This window comes from Ranitomeya variabilis, chromosome 5 (genome assembly GCF_051348905.1).
Source record: "Ranitomeya variabilis isolate aRanVar5 chromosome 5, aRanVar5.hap1, whole genome shotgun sequence".
Lineage (NCBI taxonomy): Eukaryota > Metazoa > Chordata > Amphibia > Anura > Dendrobatidae > Ranitomeya > Ranitomeya variabilis.
Genome location: NC_135236.1, coordinates 216,592,542 through 216,604,958, shown reverse-complemented (window position 1 = coordinate 216,604,958; position 12,417 = coordinate 216,592,542). Strand labels below are relative to the sequence as shown.

General features: G+C 42.8%; 1 long non-coding RNA gene across 1 annotated transcript in view; it reads right to left on the bottom strand.

Moving 5' to 3' along the window:
• LOC143773550 (uncharacterized) overlaps nucleotides 1-12,417 on the bottom strand; it is a 351,613-nt gene that overhangs the window by 33,528 nt on the left and 305,668 nt on the right. The window lies entirely within an intron of this gene.

Genomic DNA, 12,417 nt, shown 5'->3' with positions numbered 1-12,417 from the left:
GGGGGTCGGCCCATCGGTGGCCCTGTGAGGGTCAGACCCCGCAGCGTTGGCGTTTCTGGGGCTAGGTCAGGTTGCGCAGCCTCAGGCCCGACCGGGTCAGCCCCGCGTGGTGCGCCTGGTGTCGCCATCTTTGTCTTTTCTCCAATGTCTTCTTCCCACGGTCTCTTTCGTGGGCGGCCCCGTCCCCATGGTCTCCACCCTCCAACCAGAATCAGGAGGCGGACCTCGGCTGTTGACGGGCACGTCCTCAGGATCAAGAAGTACTTAGACTGGGCGGCCATTGCTGTTCGCGCTCCCCAGCTCACCTACGCCCACTTCACGCCCCTCTTCTCTTCCTGCGCTCTCCTCAGCGCTTCAATGGTGGCGGATTTTGGCGGGAACTTTTGGCGGTAAATGGCGCAGCACAATCTTTGCAATAAAGTACAGTCCAAGCACAATAAATCACAGTTCCAAGGCACACATGACCTGATTCTTCAGGCTTAAGTAGATCCTGTTCGTGACGCCAAGTTTGTAGCGCCCCCACCGCCGCAGGGCCGAGGGGTACCCGGTACCGGGCCTCTTAGTCTCTGCTCCTAGGGTTGTCACGGTGGCTAGGCCCCGGTCCGTGACCCTGCCGTGGGGCGCACAGTCAATGCTAGGTGTGGATGTTGGTAGTGCAGTTGTGGGGTGCAGGTCGCGGTAAATAACGAGGACACCAGGTTGCAGTCTCTTTACCTCTTTACTGGAGATCTCTGAGTCCTCAGTCCAGAATACGGTTCACCAGGCTGCGCAAGTCCGGCCGGTCCAATGGCACCTCCAGAGTTCACTTCACAGGTGGAAATCGGTGCCTTCCTTCTTAGCGCTATGTGTTGTAGTCCTTCCCTGCTGTGCTTACGGAAAGTACCCCACAACTGTTGTGTCTGTTTCTTAAGTTCCCTCACAACTCGATTAAATGATGTTCTTCTAATCGTCCGTCCCTTCCTGATGTTACAGTTAGAACGGCACCCGTTTGTCGGGTAGGCCTGGAGTTCTTCCGGGACCCTAGAGACGCCCCTCTCCCACAATTGCCTCCCAAGACTTCATAGGTGATATGTGTTAGACAGCCCACCTTAAACTGACTGTCCTGCCGCTGTTTAGAGTATTGCTTGAAGCTGAATGTTATAATACTCCCTCGGCGTTCCGGCCACCGGTAGTGCGCCTCAGCAGGGTGTTGCTCCGGTCTTACAGCACGACCCCTACTGGAATTCTCCTATTGCTTGATCTCGTTTCTCACTCAGCACAATCTATCTCGCTTCTAGTCCTTTCCTGGGCCCCGCCGCTTCCCGGAGCTGGCGCGGACCCGTTACGTTCTTTCCAATGCCAAGCCTCTGTCAGGATCCCACCCCTGACAGAGACCCTACTGTCTCTTCCTCCACAACACCCTCTGCCACTAGGTGTTGCTTCGTCCAATCCAGTCAGCTTTCTGATCTAACTTCCTGCCTGACCCCCAGTTTACCCACTATGGTGGGGAGTGGCCTAATGAATAGAACCCTTAGCTCCCCCCGGAGGCCCGGCTGTGAAATGTATTGGTGTCTGTGATACCTGATCAGATGAACTCCTTCAGTGCCATCGGACGCACCATGGCTCCCCATAGTGGCGGAGCCACAGTACTGCAACGACCAGGACTCTGGGGCGCTGCACAATCCTAGGCTATTGTGATAATTTAATGGCACACAGCTGCTGCCCTTTATTTGCACAAATGCTTTCATGCTCATATGGGAAGACAGATCCACATTATCACCTATCCATCTCTATTGGTTTGTGGCACCTTGTCTATTTATTTTTTATTTCTTACTTATATGTATTTTAGAACTGTTTATAATAAAGATTCGTTTTATAAACTATTTTTGTGAACACTTCTTAATCTGACTATAGTAGGGCGACTATGGGATTAGTATGTTCTATCATTATGTGAAGTGTTGCCCACTCCTTGTTTAGGGAAAATGGGCATGGGTAGTATGTTTACCTTTCATTTCATTATGTTAATGATTTCTTCCAGGCTCCGGGGAGTGCGGTGCCTGGAAGAAATCCCTCCCTCTGCTCTTCATTATACTATCATCCCCCTCCCATACACATCACACTGACCGGTGACCTGCAGTTGTGGTGCCTGAATCCCATGCTGGAATCCTGCGCAAGCGCCCTGCACTCGCTCCTCAATCTGTGCCTCTTACTCTTTTCTATGGTCCGTGTATTCAGCATTCTTGTGCACAGGCGCCGGGGCACAAGAACGCTGAATACACTGACCATAGAGAGAAGGAAAAGGTACAGATTGTTGAGTGAGTACAGGGTGCATGCTCGGGATTGCGGAGCCACAACTGCATGTCTCAGGTCAGTGTGCCGTGCATGGGAGGAGGATGATAATATAATGAAGAGCAGAGGCTGGGATTTCTTCCATGCACCGCAAGCCCCGGAGTCTGGAAGAAAGCATTCACAATCATTAACATAATGAAATAAAAGTCTATTTCTCCACATCTAGACAGCAACTATGACGCATACAGGTACGACTAGATTAACATTTCTGTTACCTGTATGCCCATAGTAATAGCTAAAAAGTGTCCCAAGGGGTGACAGATTCCCTTTAACAATAAATAGTAAACTTGTATGAAGTGAATAGAATACCTGATACATCGCTAGTTTCTGTATTCACAACACACCACACATAAATAGGTTATTGCACTAGTAGCTTATAAATTATTTATCATTTTACTCGCTGAACTGTTCGTATTTTATTTTCCAGAGTTTTGATCTCTTTCAAGCTCAGGAATGAACTTTTATTGCTCATGTACATGCACTTATTGTTTTTCTTATTTTGTGTATATTTATTCATTTTCAAATATCTTTTAAAATTTTCATATAATTTAAGATGCAAAAGGGGTAAGTCACCAATTCTTAGACTTTTATATGTATTACAAGCACAGTTAAATCCGATAAAACTTTGATAACTACTATTATGTTCCTGACATCCTGTCATTGCAATGTATGGCAGCTATATTACTATATGTGCTGTGCTATACAAGTACTTTTTTGATAAAATAACAATATTCTTTACTATTGCGCAATTGCTCTTAAAGTTAGAGAGAAATCTAAACACAATTTAATGATATGCCCGAAGCTTTTAATTAAAATGTTCTTTCTTTCTGGGCTTTTAAGGTCAGGTAAAACACTTATACTTAGGAAAAGTTTCTTTTTTAAAACTCAGAAATATGCTGATGACTTACAAATTCAAAGAAACATAAAGGCCTATTTCCTAATATACAGTATGCCCCAGAACAATGTGGGACAAAACATCTAGTACATGCCCTTTTGGCCAAAACAGGAAAACAAAACAAAGAGGTAACATAAAGCACAGTCCTTGTGGTAGCAGGGATCTGTCCACTCAGGGTTCAGCAAGAACACACAGTTCAGGTTAGTCCAAGAACAACACTTATCTGGAGTTAGCTTCTCCAGACACCCTGAACACTGAATACCTCAGGAGGCCTCCTCTATAAACCCCAGACCACACTCTTTGGTGGAGATAAGGTGGACAACCGCCCACCCGCTCTATGGTTGTCCACAAAAATCCAGCCCTTAAAATGTCAGTTTAACCCCTCCCAACACATAGTGTGCTGGAGCAAACTTCTGGGTTTCAAATCACTGAAGCTAATAGCCTCATTGAAATGTGTCTCCCCTCCAGCACTTTGCTAGTAACTTTGTCACAGTATATACGCACACATATGCATACACACATACACACACACACACACACACGAACACACACAGGTCTGTAATTTTTATCATAGGTACTCTTTAATTGTGAGACACAGAATCTAAAAATAAAAACCATAAAATAACATTGTATGACTTTTAAATAATTAAATTGCATTTTATTGCATTAATTAATCATCTGGTCACATACCAACCAGCAAGAATTCTGATTTTCATAGACCTGTCAAATTTTCTTTAAGAAGCCCTCCTACTATATAACCCGGACTTTACCGACCTCTGCGAACTCTGGACCTCCCTCCCAAATAAACCAATTTCCCATCTCTTGAGTAATAAAATTCCTTGCAATAACTTATGGCCCTTAGAAGTTACAAAACATCCAATTAATTTCCTTCAACAAATTCATGTGTCCCATTTTATGAAACAGATTAAAAAATTAACCACTCCACCTCCCAAGTGGCTTTGGTTCGATTTATTAAAGAAAATAAAACCACCTGTCCCGAGACTAATCTCAAAAATTTATATTAACCTCCTAATCTCTAAAATTAACACTACTCCACTATTTCTCTATTACTGGGAAGTTGAACTTAATTTTACCCTTTCATTACAAGATAAACAAAAGATTTGTTCCAATTCGCATGGCTTCTCTAGATGCATCTTACTTCAGGAATCTGTGTATAAAATCCTTTCAAAGGTGGTATTTCACCACGGAGAAGCTTTTTCATTTGGACCTATCCGAATCTGAATGACCATCTGGATGATCCAAAGGAGGCATGGGAGAAGATTATGTGGTCAGATGAGACCAAAATAGAACTTTTTAGTATCAACTCCACTCTCCCTGTTTGGAGGAAGAAGGATGAGTACAACTCCAAGAACACTGTCCCAATCGTGAAGCATGGAGGGGGAAACATCATACTTTGAGGATGCTTTTCTGCAAAGGGGACAGGGCGACTGTACCGTATTGAAGGGAGGATGGTTGGGGTCATATATCACGAGATTTGGGTCAACAACTTCCTTTCCTCAGTAAAAGCATTGACGATGGGTCATGGTTGGGTCTTTCTGCATGACAATGACCCAAAACACACAGCCAGGGAAACTAAGGCGTGGCTCCGTAAGAAGCATTTCTAGGTCCTGGAGTAGCCTGGCCAGTCTCCAGATCTGAACCCAATAGAAAACCTTTAGAGGGCGCTGAAACTCTGGAGAAGATCTGTAAGGAGGAGTGGGCCAAAATCCCTGTTGCAGTGTGTGCAATCTTGGTCAAGAACTACAGGAAACGTCTGACCTCTGTAATTGCAAACAAAGGTTTCTGTACCAAATATTAAGTTCTGTTTTTCTAGTGTATCAAATACTTATTTCATGCAATAAAATACAAATTAATTATGTCAAAATCATACAGTATGACTTTCTGGAATTTGTTTTAATATTATGCCTCTCACAGTTCAAGTGTACATATGATAAAAATTACACAACTCTCAATTCTTTGCAGGTGGAAAAACTTGCAAAATCAGCAATGTATCAAATACTTATTTTCCCTACTGTATACACACTGTGAGGCAGTGTCAGGTATTAAATGCGAGGGTCGCTATGTATCTCCCAGGATGCGCATAGAAGAGTATTGAGCTGTGGCTGCAGTGCAAAATAAAAGTAAGTGTGGACCCGGTCAAGTTATTTGACCAAGGCAATGTTCAGGAAAACTCAGTAAGGGTTTTTATTTTTGGAGTGAACTACAGGATAGTAGTGGGGCAGTTCACTCCCTCCGGACCGGGTTTTACAAATGGCCCCTGGCCACAGATTCCATTTAAAAAACCCTGCAGAAAAGGGTTGGGTGTGTCAGTGTTTGTTTGCAAATGGCAGAGCAGGTGGCTATGCAGCGTCCAGCTTGTGTGAGGTAACACAGAGCCAAGAGCAGCAAATGATGGCACCCCATGATGTGATACGGTGGTGCAGTCGCCCTCGGCAACTGGTCTCGTATACGGACTGTTGAGACGCCCCGACTGTGATCTGGAGGATACTGTGTGCGGTTCATTGTGTAAGTTGTTTGGATATTAAACACGTTTGCTGTGAACTTTCCTGTGGTCCCTGCCTATCTGTCACACTGCACCAATCCCGCTGCACTACAACACACATACACATATGCACACATATACAGTACATACATATATACATTAAAACACATACATTCACACATACAGTGCCTTGCGAAAGTATCCGGTTTTCTGGAACTTTTCAACCTTTTCCCACATATCATGCTTCAAACATAAAGATGCCAAATGTAAATTTTTGATGAAGAATCAACAACAAGTGGAACACAATTGTGAAGTTGAACGAAATTTATTGGTTATTTTATATTTTTGGGGAAATTCAAAAATTAAAAAGTGGGGCGTGCAATATTATTCGGCCCCTTTACTTTCAGTGCAGCAAACTTACTCCAGAAGTTCATTGTGGATGTCTGAATGGTCCAATATTGTCTTAAATGCCTAATGATGATAAATGTAATCCACCTGTGTGTAATCAAGTCTCTGTATAAATGCAACTGCTCTGTTATAGTCTCAGGGTTCTGTTTGAGGCATACAGAGCATCATGAAGACCAAGGAACACAACAGGCAGGTCCGTGATACTGTTGTGGAGAAGTTTAAAGCTGGATTTGTATACAAGATGACTTCCAAAACTTTAAACATCCCAAGGAGCACTGTGCAAGCGATCATATTGAAATGGAAGGAGTCTCATACCACTGCAAATCTACCAAGACCCGGCCATCCCTCTAAACTTTCATCTCAAACAAGGAGAAGACTGATCAGGGATGCAACCAAGATGCCCATGATCACTCTGGATGAACTGCAGAGATCTACAGCTGAGGTGGGACAGTCTGTCCATAGGACAACAATCAGTCGTACACTGCACAAATCTGGCCTTTATGGAAGAGTGGCAAGAAGAAAGCCATATCTCAAAGATATCCATAAAAAGTGTCATTTAAAGTTTGCAACAAGCCACCTGGGAGACACACCAAACATGTGGAAGAAGGTTCTCTGGTCAGATGAAACCAAAATCGAACTTTTTGGCAACAATGCCAAACGATATGTTTGGCGTAAAGGCAACACAGCTCATCACCCTGAACATTCCATCCTCACTGTCAAACATGGTGGTGGCAGCATCATGGTTTGGGCCTGCTTTTCTTTAGCAGGGACAGGGAAGATGGTTAAAATTGATGGGAAGATGGATGGAGCCAAATACAGGACCATTCTTGAAGAAAACCTGGTGGAGTCTGCAAAAGACCTGAGACTGGGACGGAGATTTGTCTTCTAACAAGACAATGATCCCAAACATAAAGCAAAATCTACAATGGAATGGTTCACAAATAAACGTATCCAGGTGCTAGAATGGCCAAGTCAAAGTCCAGGCCTCAATCCAATCTAGAATCTGTGGAAAGAACTGAAAACTGCTGTTCACAAACGATCTCCATCAAACCTCACTGAGCTCGAGCTGTTTGCCAAGGAAGAATGGGCAAGAATTTCAGTCTCTCGATGTATAAAACTGATAGAGACATACCCCAAGGGACCTGCAGCTGTAATCGCAGCAAAAGGTGGCGAAGCAAAGTATTAAGTTAAAGGGGCCGAATAATGTTGCACTCCCCATTTTTCAGTTTTTGAATTTCCACAAAAATTTAAAATAACCAATAAATTTCGTTCAACTTCACAATTGTGTTCCACTTGGTGTTGAGTCTTCACCAAAAATTTATATTTGTTATCTTTATGTTAGAAGCATGATATGTGGGAAAAGGTTGAAAAGTTCCAGGGAGCCGAATACTTTCGCAAGGCACTGTATATACGTACACACATATGCATACATACATACAAACACATATACATACACACACATATGCAAACATATATACAAATATATACATACATACACAAAAATACATACAAATATACATACATGCACAGACATATACATACATACATTCATACATACGCACATACACATATACAGTAGTGTGAAAAAGTGTTTGCCCCTTCCCGATTTCCTATTCTTTTTCTTGTTTGTCACTTGAATGTTTCAGATCACCAAATTTAAATATTAGACAAAGATAGCACAAGTAAACACAAAATGCAGTTTATAAATTAAGGTCCTAATTATTAAGGGAAAAGGAAATCCAAACCTACAGGGCCCTGTGTGAAAAAGTGATTGCCCCCCCTTAAAACATAAATTAACTGTAGCTTATCTCATCTTTGGAAGCTGAGTTCAAATTCCCTAGCCACATCCATGCTTGATTACTGCCACACCTGTTCTCAATCAAGAGATCACTTAAATATGACCTGCCTGACATAGTGAAGTAGACCAAAAGATCCTCAAAAGCTAGACATAATGTGTGATCCAAAGACATGTTGCAAAGAAAGAGAAACAAAGTAATTGAGATCTATCAGTCTTGAAAAGGTTATACAGCCATTGATCTGGGACTCCAGCGAACCACATTGATCAGTCGTGAACCTTCCCAGGTGTAGCCAGCTGACCAAGTTACCCCAAGAGTGCAGGAACGACTCATGTAAGAGGTTACAATAAACCCCACAACAATATCCAAACAACTGCAGGCCTCACTCACCTCAGTTAAGGTCAGTGTTCATGACTCCTCCATAAGAAAGATACTGGGCAATAATGGCTTGCATGGCAGAGTTCCAAGATGAAAAGCACTGCTTAGCAATAAGAACATAAAGGTTCGTCTCAGTTTTGCCAGAAAACAACTTGATGATCATCAAGACTTTTAGGAGAATACTCTGTGGACTGATGAGACAAAAGTTGAACTTTTTGGAAGGTGTAGCATTTCAATATCATACCAGCAGTGAAATATGGTGGTGGTAGTGTGATGGTCTGGGACTGTTTTGCTGCTTCAGGACCTGGAAGACTTGCTGTGTTACATAGAACCTTTAATTTTGCTGCTTATCATAAAATCCTAAAGGAAAATGTTCGTCCATCTGTTCATGACCTCATGCTGAAGCACACTTGGGTTATGCAACAGGACAATGAGCCGAAAACGCACCAGCGAGTCCACCTCTAAATGGCTGTAGAAAAAACAAAATTAAGACCTTGGAGTGACCTAGTCAAAGTCCTGACCTTAATTAGATTCAGATGCCGTGGTATGACCTTAAAAAGGCGGTTCATGCTCAGAAACCCTCCAATGTGGCAGAATTACAACAATTCTGAAAGGATGAATGGGCCAAAATTCCTCCAGAACATTGTAAAAGACTCTTGTCAGTTTTTTCAAATGCTTGATTGCAGTTGTTGCTGCTAAGCGTGACCCAACCATTTATTAGGTTTAGGGGGCAATCACTTTTTCACACATGGCCCTATAGGTTTGAATTTCTGTTTCCTTAATAATAAAGGCCTTCATTTAAAAACTGCATTTTGTGTTTACTTGTCTTATCTTTGTCTAATGTTTATACTGTATTTGTTTGGTGATTTGAAACATTTAAGTTTGACAAACATGCAAAAGAATAGTAAGGGTACCATCACACAGTGCCATTTTCATCGCTACGACGGCACGATTCGTGACGTTGCAGCGTCGTATGATTATCGCTCCAGCGTCGTAGACTGCGGTCACACGTTGCAATACACGGCGCTGGAGCGATAATTTCATGACGTATTTGCGATGTAGAAGCCGTTGGTTACTGTGCGCACATCGTATACAACCTGTGTCACACAATGCAATCATGCCGCCACAGCGGGACACTAGACGACGAAAGAAAGTTTCAAACGATCTGCTACGACGTACGATTCTCAGCGGGGATCCGGATCGCAGTAGCGTGTCAGACACAGCGATATCGTAAATGCATTGCTGGAACGTCACGAATCGTGCCGTCGTAGCGATCAAAATTGCACTGTGTGACGGTACCCTAAATCAGGAAGGGAGCAAACATATTTTCACACAACTGTATGTGTCCTGGTTGGTATGCCACATTTGGCATTTTCTGCACTAAGGGCAGATACATCTGCCCTTAAATGAATCCTTTTTTCCCACTGTCCAGGTGCTGTCTGACATGGCGCCTTCATATGACCTAATCAGCTGACTTCCAGCATGTGATCATCACATGACCCTCGCTTCTGCTTCCTGCTCACCAGGATGTGCCCAGGCACATCGGTAACTGATCATTCTTTTATTACTTAATATAAATAAGTTCTGTTGACACTTGTAGACACACTTCCCCTTGACGAAGCTGCTTAGCAGCAATACGCGTGGGGTTCATCCGTGCAACCCTCTTCACACCACAACCAGGTACCATGGCTGCTTATCCCTTGTATTAGGAATACCTTCACTCGATTCTCAGCCCGATCTCATGGAATCAGCTATATTCCTCAGGATTCTTGCATCCTGCCTTTCTATCGGAGGTTCTCCTCCCTTTATAGCCTTCACATCTTTGCTTGCCACATTTAATCATCACGATTTATGGGGTCAGGCAGGCTATTTATAACACACAAGATCATGAACCTTTCATTGGGACAATGTCAAAATTGCAAAAGAATGCTTGGTTATCATTCAAAGACCTTGTCAAGGACATTCTTGGAAATACATGAGCAAACAATTACACTGAAACTGTCCAGAAACTCTTGGAGAGCTACAAAATGCTTGGTTACATGAGAATCAACACCACGCAAAGAAAAGTACATGCATCATAAAAATGGGATCACTACACCAATAATTTAGGTACAAAAATAACAAAGTTTTTATTTAGACAACACCACACAAAAACTGTAGTTTAAAAACAATTAAAAAAACTCCCATAGACAAAAATGGGAGGTAAGGGTCCATACAATACATGAGTTAAATGCTCAAAGAAACATTGTATAGTCTATATCAAATTTGTGAGTACAATTCTCAGAGTGTGACCACATACAAAAAGGTGCGGGACAAACAGTATAAGCATGCTGTGTCTCCTATCAATACGCAATTCAAATAAGCTTAACCCTTTCACGACATGCGACGTACTATTACTGTCGTGTCTCCCCCTTTGATGTGGGCTCCGGCTCTGAGCCCACATCAAAGTCGCGACATGTCAGCTGTTTTGTACAGCTGACATGTGCGCGCAATAGCAGCGGGTGAAATCGCGATTCACCCGCCACTATTAACCTGTTAAATGCCGCTGTCAAACGCAGACAGCGGCATTTAACTACCGCTTCCGGCCGTGCGGCCGGAAATGAGCGCATCGCCGACCCCTGTCACATGATCGGGGGTCGGCGATGTGTCAGGACAGTAACCATAGAGGTCCTTGAGACCTCTATGGTTACTGATGCCGGCCTGCTGTGAGCGCAACCCTGTGGTCGGCGCTCACAGCACACCTGCAATTCAGCTACATAGCATCGATCTGATGATCGCTGCTATGTAGCTGAGCCAATCGAGTTGTGCCAGCTTCTAGCCTCCCATGGAGGCTATTGAAGCATGGCACAAGTAAAAAAAAAAAATGTTTTTAAAAATATGAAAAAAATATAAAAAATATAAAAGTTTAAAACAACCCCCCTTTCGCCCCATCCTAAATAAAACAATAACAAAAAATCAAACCTACACGTCTTTGGTATCGCCGCGTTCAGAATCACCCGATCTATCAATAAAAAAAAGCATTAACCTGATCGCTAAACAGCGTAGCGAAAAAAAAATTGAGACGCCAGAATTACGTTTTTTTGGTCGCCGCGACATTGCATTAAAATGCAATAATGGGCTATCAAAAGAACGTATCTGCACAAAAGTGATATTATTAAAAACGTCAGCTTGGTACACAAAAAATAAGCCCTCACCCGACCCCAGATCACGAAAAATGGAGACGCTTCGGGTATCGAAAATGGCACTTTAAGCAAAGTTTTGAATTTTTTTTCACCACTTGGATAAAAAATAACCCAGACATGTTAGGTGTCTATAAACTCGTAATGACCTAGAAAATCACAATGGCAGGTTAGTTTTAGCATTTAGTTAACCTAGCAAAAAAGCCAAACAAAAAAAAAGTGTGGGATTGCACTTTTTTTTGCAATTTCACCGCACTTGGAATTTTTTTCCCGTTTTCTAGTAAAAGACATGGTAAAACCAATGGTGTCGTACAAAAGTACAACTCGTCCCACAAAAAATAAGCCCTCACATGACCATATTGACGGAAAAATAAAAAAGTTATGGCTCTGGGAAGGAGGGAAGTGAAAAACGAAAACGCAAAAACGAAAAAGGGCCGCGACTTGAAGGGGTTAATGTCCCAATACCCTATTAAATGTACAAGTAGCATACATACTTATGTGGCAATACCCCACACAGATTAGTGGGGATATCTAAGTGTCCAAAGGGCGCAATACGGTTGATCGTTATTCAAAAAGAGAGTATATATGGCAATCTCTCAAAAGAGACGCACCTAAAGACCCGGTATCTTACCCCCACACAATCAGACAGGTCGCCTCAATTCATGACAAAGCAGACTAAACCAATGTAAGACCCAAGCGTATCGACGCTTGAAGCGTCTTCCTCAAGGTCCACAGTCATCTAGCGGTGTTGTCCCCATTTAAATACTTAATTTTAAATCAATTTTACATACCAGGTGTGCAGCATGATGGCGGCGAAAACCAGAGGGAATGTGTCAGTCCGACGTGTTATCATCGCCAGTGCACATGAGAATCAAAGTGCATTTCCTATATAGCCATCTTGCTAACTTCCCTGAAAACCTTGGTACAGTA